Below are 16460 nucleotides of genomic sequence, written 5' to 3'. Positions count from 1 at the left end.
ACTGGCCACCAAGGTAGAGGCAGTTACGGCATTCCCACGGTCTCACACATTCAAATCTCTTCGAGAGTTCCTGGGGATGGTAAATTTTTATCATCGTTTTGTCCACAAGGCAGCCCAGTTGATGCAGCTGCTGTACGAAGCACTCAAAGGGAAGTCGGGCAAAGATGTTATTATTTGGACACCGCAGATGGACCAGGCGCAACTATACTTGCACACCCACTCCCGGGCGCGACCATCGCTCTTACTACCGATGCCTCCGATTACGCATTGGGGTGGTTCAAGAACAATGGGTCGACGGGACTTGGCAGCCGTTGTTATTTTTTAGCCGCCAACTGCGCAAGAACGAGCGAAAATATTGCACTTTTGACAGGGAGTTGCTGGCACTGTTTTTGGCTATCCGGCATTTCTGTTTTCTCCCAGAAGGGCGCCTGTTCACTCCATTCGTGGACCATAAACCGCTCACTTTCGCAATGGCAACAACGGCAGAGCCGTGGTCAGCTTGGCAACAGCACCACCTTACATTAATATCTGAAATTACGATGGATTTCGACATGTGTCCGGCAAAGATAATCTCGTGGCTGATTGCCTTTCACGTGCCCCAGTCCAGGCAGTTCACCTGGAAATTGATTTTGTCGGGTTGGCGGAAGAACAACTGGCAGATCCCGAAGTTCAGGCGTATTGGAATATGCCTTCTAGTTTGCAGGTAGCCGATGTTATGTTCCAATAAGCAGGTACCATGCTCTTGTGTGACACTTCGATGGGAGTGCCCCGGCCCATTGTGCCAGTCGAATGGCGTAAGAAGATTTTTCAGGTAATACACGTCTTATCACACCCGGGGATGCGAGCTTCACAACGGCTCATGTCCCGCAAAATTGTTTGGAAGGGAATGCATTCGGACGTTCGGGACTGGACAAACAATTGCATGGACTGTCAAAAATCAAAGGTCCATCGTCATGTTAAGACTCCAGTGGCCATCTTCCCAGTGCCAGAACGCCGTTTTGATCACGCACATGTGGACTTAGTGGGTCACCTCCCCGCTTCGCGGGGTTTCATGCATCTCCTGAAAATATTGGACCGCACTACCAGGTGGGCAGAGGCGATTCCCTTGGTTGCTACCACTGCAGCGGACGTATCCAGGGTGTTTATTTCATCGTGGGTGGCCCGGTTTGGGGTGCCATCTGACATCTGCTCTGACCGAAGTCCACAATTCGCATCAGAGTTGTGGAACGCAGTTGCACAGGACTTGTGTACCAAGCTGCACTCTACCACCGCTTACCATCCGCAAGCAAATGGTCTACGCGAGAGGTTTCATCGGTCTCTTAAGGCATCCCTCCATGCCAGCTTGTGTGGTCCCAACTGGGTGGACACACTCCCCTGGGTGATGCTAGGCCTCCGCACAGTCCTCAAGGATGACCTCCAGGCTTCATCGGCTGAGTTAGTCTACGGTCAAGCACTTCGAGTACCAGGGGACTTCCTCCCTCCGCATACAGAACCGTGGTCACCTGCTCAGCAGCTCCTTCAGCATCACAAGATGGCAAAGAATTTCCTTCCTGTTCCAAACTCGCGTCACAGCCTACAGAGGTCTCATGTTCTGGCAGAACTTATGAGTTCCGATTACGTTTTGATTTGGCAGGACGCTAATAGAGATACACTCAAACCACCTTATGCTGGACCGTTTCATGTCATCTCATCGGGAGAAAACTTTTTCACGGTCGAAGTGGGAGGCAAGTCCGATACCATCTCTATCAACCAACTTAAACCAGCCCATCTAGACTGGAGTGAACCAATTGTTGCCGCCCAGCCACCTCGCCGTGGACGACCACCGTTGACTGCCAGACCAGTTATGCAACATACCACCATTGAACTGCCTGCTTCTGCCTCATCCTGGCCCACACCTTCTGCTACTGTTTCCTCCACCCCGGATGCGCCACTTCAAAATCAGCCAAGCACCGGCTCGTCTCCCAAAATTCCACTGCCTGAAGTTCAGAGTCGTTTGGGCATGATCGTCAAACCTCCTGTTCATTTGACACTGTCTGTTAAAGAGAATTCTGGGGGGTGCCTGTGGTGGAGCTACTAAGAGACTCAGGGCAATTAATAATCATCCCTTTAACTACCGTGTAGTGCAGCTGTGGACTGCACGTTTAAACTGTATGTACTTTCTTGCATTTCCGCATGATGGCGTCATGACGCCGTTCACGTGACCACCAGTTGGCGCGGAGAACGTGATGACGTCACGAAGTCAGCTTCCAGCACTTTGCAGCAGTCTTTGAGGTGCTGGGGGGCTGCACAGACCTGTGTACATCTTCTCCTGTAGTGTTACCAGTTAAGTTGTGTGTTTAATAAACTTTGTTATTTTGTTTCACTGAGTCGAACTTCATTATTCGGTTAGGAACCTCCATTCCTACAGTGCTGTATTTAAATAAAGGAGGGTTGCACTGAGCAGAGAATTGCTTCAGTGGACACTGAGTAGCTGTATTTAAAATTAATGTATTTTTACAAATGGAGTTCTGCACTGAGCAGAGAAGTGCTCCAGCAGACACTGTGTAGCTGTTTTTAAAGTACTGTATTTAAAGGAGTGTTGCAGTGAGCAAGGAGTGCTCTACTGGACACTCAGTGTACTGCGTTAAGCAAAAGTGCTGTACCAGGCATAGGGGTGTTGCATCTTTTATTTAAAGTTGTTTCTTTCTTTTGCTTCAATAAATACTGATCTGTTTTGCACCCAAACCACGAGTCACGTTTTTCTGTCTACATCACTACCGAATAAGTACGGCGGTCAGAACCAGCAATAGGGGAGCACTTCGAAACTGCACGGGGGTCCCTGAGCAGCTCAGAGGCTTCTGACTGGCCAGATACAAATAACCCCAACCCCGCTAGCGTGTGTTAATTCCTTACAAAATGGCGACTGTGACCTGACAATCGGCAACGTTGTGCGATGTGGCAGACAATGGTTTGGGTCTGGAAAGAGCAGCAGTTACTGGTTTCCTTTTTATCCCACTACTCTGTCTGTGGTTAGCTTCCTGCAGGCTTGGGGAAGTCACCCGCAGGCTTAGGGAAGCCAGGGCAGAGAGTTGGGATAGGGAAAGGGAGGTTGAGGGATACCAGGCCAAGGTAGAGCACCTGGTATTTAAGTTTAGTGAGGGCAAATGCCACGCGAGGTACGAGTCAGAGTACCTGAAGTGCCTAGTGGCAGAGGCCAAGAACAATGAGATGAGGGTGCGGGAGGAGAATGCTCGCCTCATACAAGAAATAAGAGAGCAGGAGGAGAAGTTTAGGGAGGTAAAGGAAGCATATAAGCTGGCCTGCGAGCAAGGGTTTGAGGAAGCAGATCATGGCCCCTGTAGAGCAGAGAGCGAAAGCTTGAATATAGCTTTAAAAAGTGCAAAGGTGATGATATGTCTGATCAGCCCGAAGGCAGGTCAGCCGGATTTTACTGGCAACCCAAGTAAAACCGCCCCACTGGCAACACCCAGGGAAAGGTTGGTCAGGGAGTCAGAGGTCCCACGTCCTCCACCCACGGGTCCGAGCTTTCGGGACCTCTGGCAGCAAAGGCGGGTGGAGGATGGGAAGGTAGAGGAAGCACAGCAGGCCCCGCTAGATGGGCCGGGACCAGGAGCACTGTACCCCCTCTGACAACGGATGTACGGTCCGCCCGTTGATGAAGATGACCCAGGGGATATCCAGAATCAGTTTCTGGTGCCGTATGGCACCCACAAGCTCAGGGACATGCATAGCCACGTCCCCAAGCTCACTAAAAAGGGAGAACCCTCTCTGCACTTCAGGGAGATAGAGCAGGCAGCTTGTGCAAATGACTGCAATGAGGCAGATCAAGCAAAAATGCTGCTGTTTTCCCTGGCAGGTGATCTCCTCCAGTCCCTATCTGGCGAGCGCAAAAGGGGGCAGAGGGATTATGAGGGTCTTAAGAATGAGGTATTGGCGGCCATGGGACTCAATGATGGTAGCCCGTTCGCTCGGGTGGAAAGAACAGTGCAGCCCCCAGGGGAGTCGCCGCAGGCGTTATCAAACAGGCTGTGGCCAGCCTAATGGAGAACATGCCCGGGAATGCCAGGGCGGGCAGCACTGGACCCAGTCCAATTGACTCACTGGCTCTGGTGTCTCATGATGAACACCCTACCCCAGATCCAAGCCCAGGTCATGGCTTGGTTTGACCCCCGAAACCACCAGACCACTGAAGAACCGGTGATTCGCCGGCTCACAGTAGCCTTCAGGAACATGACGGGTATCAATGCTCCCCAACCCAAGGGAAGATCCCATGAGGTTAAACCTGGGAGCCAGAGTAAGAAAGAGTGGCACCAGGAGGGGAGCCGACCCTCTCAGGCTAGGTTAAATTGCTATGGGTGTGGGAAAGATGGTCACTGGAGAAAAGACTGTAAAAATCCTTCGAAGGATAGCAAGGGAAAGACTTCCACAGCCCAGTCCAAAGGGTAGAGACAGGAATTTACCCCGCCTCAGTCGAGTCACTACTGGAGGCAGTGTGGTCTATTCTGACCAACTGGGGGAAAATAGCAGCTACCACCGGTGCTGTAGTATCCTCAGCCCCCTCTGCCGCCCCAATAGGACTAGAGCCAGCGCAACCTGTTGACCTGCATCCACGTGAAAATGTTGAAGGGAGCAGGCCCTATGTTAAGGTGTGGGAGGAGATGGTGCAGGGGAGATATTCTGTGGAGACTGGAGCCTCCAGCACGGTGGCCCACTCGGAGGACCTGACCCACTTACCCCAGTCTAACAAGGTCCCATTTAGCTTAATGGGACCCACAGGGAAACAGGCAGCTGGGAGTGAAACTGAGAATAGTAATCCCCAGCCAACAGCAGGTCCAAGTTCACAGGCTGCACAGGCAAGCACTGTGGCTTGCGTTAGGGGAGGAACTATTCATTATTTTGAACAAAATTACTGGCAGGCAGCCAGTTATATCAAACAATGCGGTTTGTCTAAGCAGGGGGCAGGGGAACAGGCAGCTGGGATTAATAAAGCTCCCCAGCACTTGGCCCAAGCGATTCCCCCTCTCTTGTGGGACTCCGGGGAGGAGCCTGAACCAGGTTTTAGACCTGAAGGTGACGGCTCTCAGCCACCGGCAGCCAGTGGCAAGGGATTGCCTGTCCCTAGCCCAGGTTTTGGAAGGGAGGGACCCAAAGGAGGAGATCCCCAGCCAGCAGGGAGTGTGACCTGAGCTGAGGGCCTGCTCGCCAGGGTAGCCCCACCGTCGACACACCCTAGGAGATCTCTTTGGGTACACCAGCACAAGAAAGAAGGGTCACCCACTTTTCAGTGGAGTAGGGTGGTCTCCCGAGTCAGGGAGAGGCCAAAGAGCAGAGGTCCCCAACTAGCAGCCATAAGCTGCGAGGGACTAGAAGCTGGAATCAGTCCAGCTATGCCACAGTGAGCAGTCTGTGGCAGCCCAACCAGGGATTAAGCTGGCCGCCCAGAGATGGGCGGTGCTTATATATAGTTTTGGTCAGGTAATATGTGTATAAGTTTAAGATAGAACGTGTTAATTTTAATTTTATATTGCAATTTAAGGTAGAAAGTGTTATTAAACTAGAACGTGTTAAGTTTTGTTTTTATATTGAAATTAATAATAGTGTATAAATTTTCAGTGTGGTACGATTCCAGAATTGTATTGTGGATCAAGGTCACGGGACCTGATTACACTTCCCTGAGCCAGGGGGCCTGGCAAAATGTTTTCTTTTCTTTTTCAGAGTTCCAGAAGGCACCGAGTACCAGTGTGTCGTGAGGCCCGAGGAAGAAATCACTCCCAGCTCGCGAAGTAAAGGGGACCACGGGAGGCGGATGCCGTCAACATTTAAACTGTTGCTGAAAACACAATTTACAGAATTCGTACTGTTGTTTGGAGTTAAGTGAATGGATTGCATATGCCTAGGAATTGTTGTGCCTGCAGTTCCATGAATATTTAAAATACATTTCTGGCTGAAGTACAGTACCATTTAATAAAGTGCCTCATTGTAATAAAAAGAAAAGGAAGCTCGTTGTCTTCCATCTGTATTTTTGCAGTTATGTTGGCTGGGTGACAATCCCGTTAAAGATGTTAAAAGTATGTTACAAGCGGTGCAGGGGCGTCGTACACCCTCCATGCTTGACTTATTGTGATAATAAGCGGTGCGGGGGCAAAGGGCCCCCTCCATGCTTTGATTATTTAATTAATTTTGGGTTTTCTGTCAATAGATGCCTGCCGTACTATGATTCTCTCTGGGCAGGGGAGATGGATGCGTCGGGGGAGCAAAGAAAAAATTGGTTAAGTATAAGTGAAGGTTGTTTGTCAGGGGTCAGAAATTATTGCTCATTTTTGGCAAGGATACAATAAGCAAGTTTTAGTATCCAAGGGTGGACTGTAGGATTTATGCAATAATTTCAAAATTTCCTACAACTCCGAAGATTAATTTTGATTAAAGGATCCCTGGGTGATATGCTTTTAATATTCCAGGGATCAAAATGGCCGTCAGACCGCATGGCCAAAGACAAAAGGGCTTGGAAAGTGCAGCCTGTGTCTGTGAGAAGGTTTCAATGGATCAGTCAAAACTGCCAATCAAAGGGGAGTTCCCCCCTCCCTGCAAAGACAATCGATGTGTTTACAGAAACTGCTACACAAAGGATTAACCACTTGAGACTGGTTTCAGTCTGATCACAAGGACAATGACTTTCTGTTTACAAAACCTTCAAGTCTATGTACTCAAGCAATCAAGGAAATAGTTGAAACCACGGCAGCTTTATTCAAAGGATACATTTAAACTGCAACTTTATTCAAAGCCATCACAGACAATGAGGACACATTTAAACTGGAAACAGTTTAAACGAATGGGTGATACATCCAAACCCATTACAAGACCATGGGGCAGGTTGGATCCCTTTTGTTTAGCCCAGATACATCCAGATCTGGGCGGACCATTTCGGCCCCAAATTGGGGGTATAAAAGATAGCTTCTCAGAAGCCATCTCACTCTCTGGCCTCGCCTCCATGCTCGCTGCAACGTGGGAGCCTGCCTGAAGAAGTGAAACACCAGCAGTTTCCATTTAAAATACTGGGGTGTATTCACTTCGGGGCAGTGAAGATCAAAGATCGCAGGGCACGGGGATTGCGTTTTCATTGGTGAGCATATGTTTTTCTAGCCTTTTACAAGGCAACTTAGAATACGTATAGGAGTGGGGATTAAGTGGGAATTTTGTTTGAACTGTGATTTTAGTCGATCTTCCCTCATTGTGTCCGTTCTCTCCTCCTCTATTTAAGTTACACTCTTGCACTAGCAGATAAGGCTGTACTGAACACTGAGAGTAGCTGTACTAAAGTGCTGTTTTAAGTAAAAGCCACTAAGCATAGGTGCTATAGTGAGCAAGGTGTTTCTATATTTAAAACTGCATTCAAAGAGGTATTGCATGTAGCAGAGAAGTGCTGTGGTAAACATTGTGTAGCTGTTTTTAAAGTACTGTATTTAAAACTGTATTAAAGGTGTTGCACCTAGCAGAGAAGTGCTGTGGTAAACACTGCGTAGCTGTTTTTAAGGTGCTGTATTTAAATAAAGGAGTGTTGCACTGAGCAGAAAAGTGCTTCAGTGGACACTGAGTAGCTGTATTTATAAGTGCTGTATATTTACTAAAGGTGTGTTGCACTGAGAAGCGAAGTGCTCCAGTAGACACGGTGTAGCTGTTTTTAAAGTACTGTATTTAAAGAAGTGTTGCACTGTGCAGGGAGCGCTCTAGTGGACACTAATTGTACTGTGTTAAGCAAAAGGGCTATACCAGGCATACGTGTGTTATATCGTTTATTTTAAATTGTTTCTTTCTTTTGTTTCAATAAATACTGATCTGTTTTGCACCCAAACCACGAGTTACGTTTTTCTGTCTACCTCACTACCAAATAAGTCCGGCGGTCACAACCATGAATAGGGGAGCGCTTCGAAACCGCACGGGGTTCCCTGGAGAAGCTCAGAGGCTTCTGACTGGCCAGAGACAAATAACCCCAACCCGCTAGCTTGTGCTAATTCCTTACAGTATATTCCCCTTAGAGTAGTCATATAATTCCCTTTTGAATGTTAGTTTTGAACCTGTTACCACTACCCTTTCTTGCAGTGCATTGCACATTATCATAACTCACTGCATAAAACAATTGTCGCCTCTGATTCTTTTATCAATCACTTTCAAACTGTGTCCTCTGGTTACCGACACTTCTGCCACTGGAAACAGTTTCTCCTAAGTTAATCTATCAAAAAACTACCTTATTTCGAACACCTATCAAATCTCCTCTTAACCTTCTTTGCTTTAAGTAGAACAGCTCCGGTGTTTCGAGACCCTCCACATAACTGAACTCCATCATCCCTGGTTATTTTCTAATAAAACTTTTATTGGCCATTGTTCATTTTCTAACGCAGCTTCAATTAGCTGAGTTTATTTTCTATGCACACCTCTACTGAAGATGTTAATTAAATTTCGCAACAGTTTACTGAAAAGTGAAATCGGATTAAGCAGTTGCTTTTATGTCAAATCAATTAACATTAGGAATAAAGTTCTGGCTGTTTTATTTCAAATTTATTCAACAGAAACACAAGGAAACACTCCGGATACAAACTGAAACACTGAGAGTGAACACTATATCCTAATAAAGGAGAAGGTTAATATTTTCCAGCTGGTTAATCGATATGCTGATCTAAAGGTCATTTCGACAGTTCGAGATCGGACACTTGTAGAACATGAACTGCTGGCAAGAGGCTGCGCCCATGAAGAGTGGAGTGAGAAATATCTCAGGAGACAACTGGGGAAAATCCGATCTGATCAATTGCTCCAGAGCAGTTTTTCGCCGAGAAAATCCAAATCTGGGAGTCCAGCAGCAGTGAGCGTTGTCCCGGGGATTGGAAAAACAACAATGTTACAAAAGATTCTGGGCCACTGGGAAAATATACTCACACTTTCAATTTGATTTCAGCTTTAAATTCCGGGATTTGAACGCTATTAACCGTAGACTAAACCCGAGGAATCTGATTCTGGATCTGTATCCTTACTTTGGAAATATTCTGTGAGAGGTCTGGAGGAACCCAGAGGGTTTGCTGTTCATATTCGATGGTCTGGATGAATTCAAGGACAGGATCGATTTTGCTGACAATCGAAGTAATACAGAAACACAGCACATGAGCACAGATCCCTAAGACTGGTGTGAAGTGTCTGACATTGTGTACAGTTTAATACAGCTCAAGCTGCTCCAAGGATGTTCAGTGATAATGACCAGCCGCCCCACTGCATTACATTTATTGGAAAAGGCTGAGATCAATGTCTGGGCTGAAATTCTGGGATTTGCAGGTGAAAAGCGGAAGGAATATTTCAACAAGTTTTTTGAAGATCAGACGGTGGCAACAGCTGTTTTTAAACACGTGGAGGAGAACGAGATCCTGTATACCATGTGCTACAACCCTTCCTACTGCTGGATCCTCGGCCTGGCACTGGGTCCCTTCTTTACACAAAAAGACAGGAAACAGCAGCGAGTTCCCACGACAATCAACCAACTATATTCCTACTATATTTACAAAATTCTGAAAAACCACGGCCGAGACATTGAAAGCCCTCCAGATGTGTTACTGATGATGCATGAGATGGCCTTCACAGCAGTCACTGAGAAGGAGATCGTGTTTAGAAATGGAGATTTGATCAATTGCAATCTGCAACCTCCCCAGTTCCTGTCTGGGTTCATGATGGAATTTTTGGAAAGAGATTTTTCTGTCCAGAGCGTGGTGTACACATTCCCGCACCTCACCATCCAAGATTTTGTAGCCGCACTCGCACAATTCCTTACTCCAGGTCCCCGGGACATCCGGAAGCTGCTCAGTGAAGCCCACAGGAAGCAAGATGGGTGATTTGAGATATGTCACCGTTTTGTTGCTGGTCTTTCATCCCCACAGGCAGCTCGATCCCTGGAGGAGTTTCTGGGTCCATTTCTTCATCAAACCACCTGCCGAGTGATTCATTGGGTGAAGGAAAAGATTGAAGGCCAGATTGGGAACACGGAAAGTGAAGCTGGTAAAGGGAACCTCCTGAACACATTGCACTACCTGTTTGAGTCTCAGAATACAGCACTGGCTCGGGCCACAGTAGGATCTGTGGGGACACTTACATTTAATGGCTTGACATTGACCCCGATTGACTTTGCGGTCCTGTCTCATGCAATTGGACTTTGTGATGCATTGAAACACCTTGATCTGGAGAAGTGCTCCATTCAGTGTGAAGGTCTCCAGCGGCTGGGACCCGTACTGCACAAATGCTGGGTGTTGAGGTAACTGTTAATTTGTCTCTAACTGTTGGGTGAATTTTGGAACAGTCACGGATTATGTTGTTGCTCCATATTGAAGGGAAACAAACAGTTCAGTTAAACCTGAGAGAAGCAGGTACAACACAAAAATGACTTTTATTAACAGGATCATTTAGTAAGTCTCTAATAATGTTAAATCAAAATGGATCCTTGTGAACATGTAGGGATTTTACAGTCTTTATCGGATCAGCAAACACAGGTCACTGAGATTCTGACAATATAATTACAATAAGTCTTATTGAAAATGTTGGACGCCTGAATGCAAATGTAAAATAGAAGCCGGCACATCCACTATTTTAACCAGAAACAGGACAAAAACCCAAATTTAAGCAACTAACAGTTACATGTTTAATCCAGTATAGTCTAGGAGCTGTCTTGTCGTCGAGGAGTTTTCCTGGATTGGGAATATTTGAGAAACGAGAATTCTTTCAGCTGTTAATATTTACAGATATTCGCATCCTGAATATTAAGAAAAGAATGACATTCAGGATATTAAATCTGCCGGTAAAATGGTTCCAATCTAACATGTTGTGGGGTATGAGCCCCAGAGGCCAGTGGTGGGGCCTCGCACACATTGGGCGGCTCCTGGGTAAACCGGGGGCAGTGAACCTGGGAATTCCCCATAATCCGCCCCCTTGATGTGGGGCCCCACTCGGGGAGGGAACTCCGAATATTCCCCAGAGCTGTCGGGCCAGTTACACCTGAAATAAATATAGAGCCTGTGTATTGGGGAATGAAGTGAGAGGCTCCACTCCCCTATAAGCTAGGAGCTGAGTGACATTTAAAACTTGTAACGGGACAGAATAAACTCTCCTTCTTACATAAAATCCTGGGGGCGAATTTTAAGGCAGCAATTAGTGCCCTTTCACAATATAACTCACCCCGAGATATTATACAGAGTAATAATAATACTCGAGACTAAAGTATAGGGAATCACCGCATTATCATTTAATTCTGTGAACATCGGCCCTTTCCCATAAACTCCGGTATTTAAGGAGCAGCAGAAATGAATCAATTTTCCCCAAACATGACGGTGCTGGTCACTGAGTTCCAGGAGGCTAATTCTGATCATCAGGGAATGAAACCGGACTGAGGGACAGTTAAAGGCTTCACAGAGACAGCACTTTATTTAATAAATACATTTACTGACAGTCCCTGAATATATGGGCAGTTGGACAGATTGAAATTCATTGTCATTAACAGGAAAACCGGGTTGTTAATTTCCTGATGAAATTTCAGTGATTGCTCTGATATCCGAGAGAGAAAAATATATCAGATCCAGGGTTTCATGCAGTTTGTTTCTCCCGCTCTGTGTTTAGACTGAATGAAAATAAACTGGGAGATTCAGGAGTGAAGCTGCTGTCTGCAGCTCTGAGGAACCCGGACTGTAAAATACAGGAACTGGAGTAAGTACCAGACTGTGCGAGATTGTGTTTATAATAACTGGATGTCTGTCACTGTACATTAGTATTAGTATCAGTAGTAGTGTTATTAATAAACATTGGGGATTTACTCTGATTCCTGTTATTTCTCTCTCTGATCCTCCGTCTATGGGGTATCGGTCTTACAGCCTCTTGTGCCGGGGATCTCACCTCCGCTCTCAATACAAACTGGTCACTGACGATTCTGAACCTGAGTTTTAGTAAACTGGGAGATTCAGGATTGAAGCTACTGTCTGTGGCTCTCAGGAACCAGGACGGTAAAATACAGGAACTGGAGTAAGTAAGAGACAGTGTGAGAATGTGTTTATAATAACTGGATGTCTGTCACTGTAAATTATTATTAGGATCAGTAATGTGGTTATTAATAAACACAGTGCATTTACTCTGAGTCCTGTTATTTCTCTCTCTGATCCCCAGGTTGGTTGATGTGTGTCTCACAGATTATTGTGCCGAGGATCTCGCCTCCGCTCTCAGCACAAACCAGTCACTGACGGTTCTGAAACTGAGTAAACATAGAAACAGAGAAGATAGGAGCAGGAGTAGGCCATTCGGCCCTTCGAGCCTGCTCCGGCATTCAATGAGATCATGGCTGATCATCCAAATCCCTGTCCCTGCCTTCTCCCCATATCCCTTGATCCCTTTAGCCTCAAGAAATATATCCAACTCTTCTGTGAATATATTTAATGAACTGGCCTCCACCGCCCTCTGTGGCAGAGAATTCCACAGGTTCACCACTCTCTGGGTGAAGAAATTCCTCCTCATTTCAGTCCTAAATGGCTTAACCCTTATCCTTAGGCGATGACCCCAGGTTCTGGAGTCCTCGGCCATCAGAAACATCCTTTCTGCATTTAGTCTGTCCAGACATAACAGAATTTTATAGGTTACGATGAGAGCCCCTCTCAAACTTCTAAACTCCAGTGGGTATAAGCCCAATCGACACAATCTCTCCTCGTACATCATTCCTGCCATTCCAGGTATCAGCCTGGTGAATCTTCACTGCACTCCATCCATGGCAAGAACGTCCTTCCTCAGGAAAGGTGACCAAAACTGCACACAACACTCAAGGTGCGGTCTCACCAATGCCCTGTACAACTGCAGCAAGACATCCTTCTTCTTGTACTCGAACCCCCTTGCTCCGAATGCCAAAATACCATTTGCCTTCTTAACCGCCTGCTGCACCTGCATGCTTACCTTCAGCGGCTGGTGCAAAATAACACCCAGGTCTCTTTGCACTTCTCCTTCTCCCAATCTACTGCCATTCAAATAATAGTCTGCCTTTTTTTTTTGCCACCAAAGTGGATATCCTCACATTTATCCACATTATAGTGCATTTGCCATGTTTCTGCCTAATCACCCAGCATGTCCAAATCGTGCTGGAGTTTCACGACATCCTCCTCAAAGCTCACCCTCCCACCCAGCTTTGTGTCGTCTGCAAATTTGGAGATATTACATCCAATTCCCTCGTCCAGATCATTAATATATATTGTGAACAGCTGGGGTCCTAGGACCGATCCTTGCGGTACCCCACTAGTCACTGCCTGCCACTCAGAAAATGACCCGTTTATTCCAACTCTTTGCTTTCTGTCCGCCAACCAGTTCTCTATCCAAGTCAATACCTTGCCCCCAATCCCATGTGCCTTAATTTTGCACGCTAATCTCTGATGTGGGACCTTATCGAAAGTCTTCTGAAAGTCCAAATACACCACATCCACTGGTTCTCCTTTATCTATTTTACCAGTTACATACTCAAAAAATTCCAGTTGATTATTCAAGCATGATTTACCTTTTGTAAATCCATGTTGACTTTGTCCGATCCTGTCACTGGGAGATTCAGGAGTGAAACTACTGTCTGCGGTTCTGAGGAACGCGGAGCATAATATACAGGAACTGGGGTAAGTTCCAGACCGTGTGAGATTGTGTTTCTAATAACTGAATGCCTGACACTGTGCATTATTATTAGTATCTTTAATAGAGTTATTAATAAACCCTGATTCCTGTTAATTTTTCTCTCTGATCACAGGCTGGATAATAACGTTTTCACCGATTTTTGTATCGAGCATCTCACTTTCGCTCTCAGTACGTTCTGAACCTGAACAAGAAGCATTTTGGAGATTCAGGAGTGAAACTTCTGTCTGCGGCTCTGAGGAACCAGGACTGTAAAATACAGGAACTGGGGTAAGTACCAGACTGTGAGATTGCGTATATAATAATTGCATGCCTGAACACTGTATATTATTATTAGCTTCAGTAATAGTGTTTGTATTAAATGTTGGGGATTTAGTCTGATTCCTGTTATTCTCGCTCTGATTAACAGGCTGGATAATATCGGTCTCACAGGTTCTTGTGCCGAGGATTTCGCCTGCGCTCTCAGTACAAACCGTTCATTGACCAAGCTGGACCTGAACCATAATAAATTGGGAGATTCTGGAGTGAAGCTACTGTCTGCGGCTCTGAGTAACCCAGACTGTAAAATACAGCAACTGAAGTAACTACTAAAATGTGTGAGATTGTGTTTATAGTAAGTGGATGTCTGAAATGTTAGATATTTATTATTATCAGTAATTTTGTTATGAATAAATACAAGGTATTTAATTTGATTCATGTTATTTCTCTCTCTGATCCCCAGCCTGGGTGATATCGGTCTCACAGATTCCTGTGTCAAGGATCTCACCTCCGCCCTGAGTCCAAGCCGGTCACTGATCATTCCGCAGCTGAGATCAAACTCCTTCACAGACGAATCTGTCCCCGCTGTCCGCCGCCTCTTACTGACCTGCAAAAGTCTGGAGCATATTGTGTGAGTGTTTCTGTTAATGTTTATTGCAAAAAATAAATTATAGATGGGATTCAGTCAATTTTATGGGTAATATTTGTCTGTAATTATTGAAATATTAACCGCAGACTGCATGTGATTTACACTGTTGAGTAATATGTTTATTTCCTGTTCAATCTTTAAACTGTTGCATGCTGTGGAGAAATGAGTTCAGTTCCCATGGAGAGAGACACCTCGAGTCACTGCGGGGATCCAAACGCAGACTGAGAGTGGAAGTGTGAACATTTCAATTGATGACCATCACTGCTCTCAATATATGACCATTTTGGGCGGGTCTTCTGCCCCTCCCCTTTAAGCGGTCATGCTCCGGGTTTAAATCCTATCGGCCCCTTTAACGGTTTCCAGCTGGAGTTCAGCGCACGCCACCTCCCATTGTAATGCCAGAGCGTCAGCCACAGGGTCACGAGACTCAGCCTCTCGGCCACACAGCGCTGCTTCTGCAGGATATCCGGGGCTGAATGTTCCGCAGTGTGGCACTGGGGAAATTCACAGACAGGATGGACCCAGGGTGGGGCTCCGTCTGGGCTGCAGTGGGACACTGACAATTGCACTCAGTATTCCTGGGTGTCTCCCCCAGTGAGGAGTCGAACTCTGTAAAAAGTATCCATTTGTACAGTGAGTGTCTCTCGCAATGTGGAGTCGGGCTCTATAACAACTGTCCCTACAACCCTCCGAGATCTCTCCACTCCTCTGAACTGTTGCACATCCTCGATTTTAATCAGTCCACATTGGCGCCATGATTTCAGCTGCCAGGGTCCTAAATTCTGGAATTCCCTCCAGAATCTCTTCGCAGATCTACCTCTCTCTCCTCCTCCTTTAAACGCTTCTTAAAACCTACATCTTTAACAAAGCTTTAGGACATCTGTCTTAAAATCGCTTTATATGGCTCAGAATCAATTTTTTTCTGGTAATTGTCTTGAGACGTTTCAATACATTAAAGCCGCTATATAAATACAAGTTATTGTTGTTGTTCCTGTGTTTTGTTAATAAAAATCCACCGCTGACTTCAGCTCGCGCCTGGTCTCCTCGTTACATTCAAAAAACTGGTTTCATTGTAACAATATATTAAATTAGGGTTCCTCCAAAGTATATCCCACCTTCTCCAAAATACACTGTAGATGCGACCTGTCGGTCTATTGAAGCGGGTGGTCTTACTCGGGAGGCTGGATATAAAATTTACTCAAGATGTTGAGACTGAGTCTCAGCAAAAGAGCGCAGCTGGGACTCTAAGAATGGCACCCCACAGGCAAAGGGAAATGGCCACCATGAACCAGTCCCAAAATGGTCAACATCATCCTGCAGCAAAATGGCCCCCATCAATCTGCAACAAATCATAGAATCATACAGCCAATTCGGCCAATCCTGCCTGTGCCGGCTCTTTGAAAGAGCGATCCAATTAGTCCCAATCTCTCTCCCATAGCCCTGCAAATTTTGTCTTTGCAAGGATGCAAGTACAATCTGCATCCACCACACTTTCAGGCAGTGCTTTCCAGATCAAAACAACTCGCTGCAGAAAAAAATCCTACTCATCTCTGCTCTGGTTCTTTTGCCAATTATTTTAAGCCTGTATCCTTTAGTTACCCTTCCTGCTGACCTGGAAATAGTTGCTCCCTATTTACTCTACCAAAACCACTCAAATGACCTCCATGTCCCTTCAAATTTGTCTCATCATTCCGAAGCACAAGCATTATTTTGAAATGTCCGTCCACGGGGTTCACGTTTCCAATTTTAATTTACGTTCAGCCCCTGTTCATCACGCACCGAGTTAACATATTTTTGTCACATTGCAGGCCTGGCTACTTTAACTCCAATCTTTAACCTCTTCAAAACACAAGGGCCACAATCCAACAGCAACTTGTTAATCCGA

At 46.0% G+C, this 16460-nt stretch overlaps 1 pseudogene; it reads left to right on the top strand.

Moving 5' to 3' along the window:
- The first annotated feature begins 9704 nt into the window (after positions 1-9704).
- LOC147092568 (NACHT, LRR and PYD domains-containing protein 3-like) lies at positions 9705-14814 on the top strand (annotated as a pseudogene).
- The last annotated feature ends 1646 nt before the right edge of the window (positions 14815-16460 follow it).

This window comes from Somniosus microcephalus, unplaced genomic scaffold (genome assembly GCF_052327205.1).
Source record: "Somniosus microcephalus isolate GS21.2 unplaced genomic scaffold, FLI_Smic_1.0 unresolved_chr2, whole genome shotgun sequence".
Taxonomy (NCBI): Eukaryota; Metazoa; Chordata; class Chondrichthyes; order Squaliformes; family Somniosidae; genus Somniosus; species Somniosus microcephalus.
The sequence above is the reverse complement of the archived record's forward strand: the minus strand, read 5'-3'. Positions and strand labels throughout refer to the sequence as shown.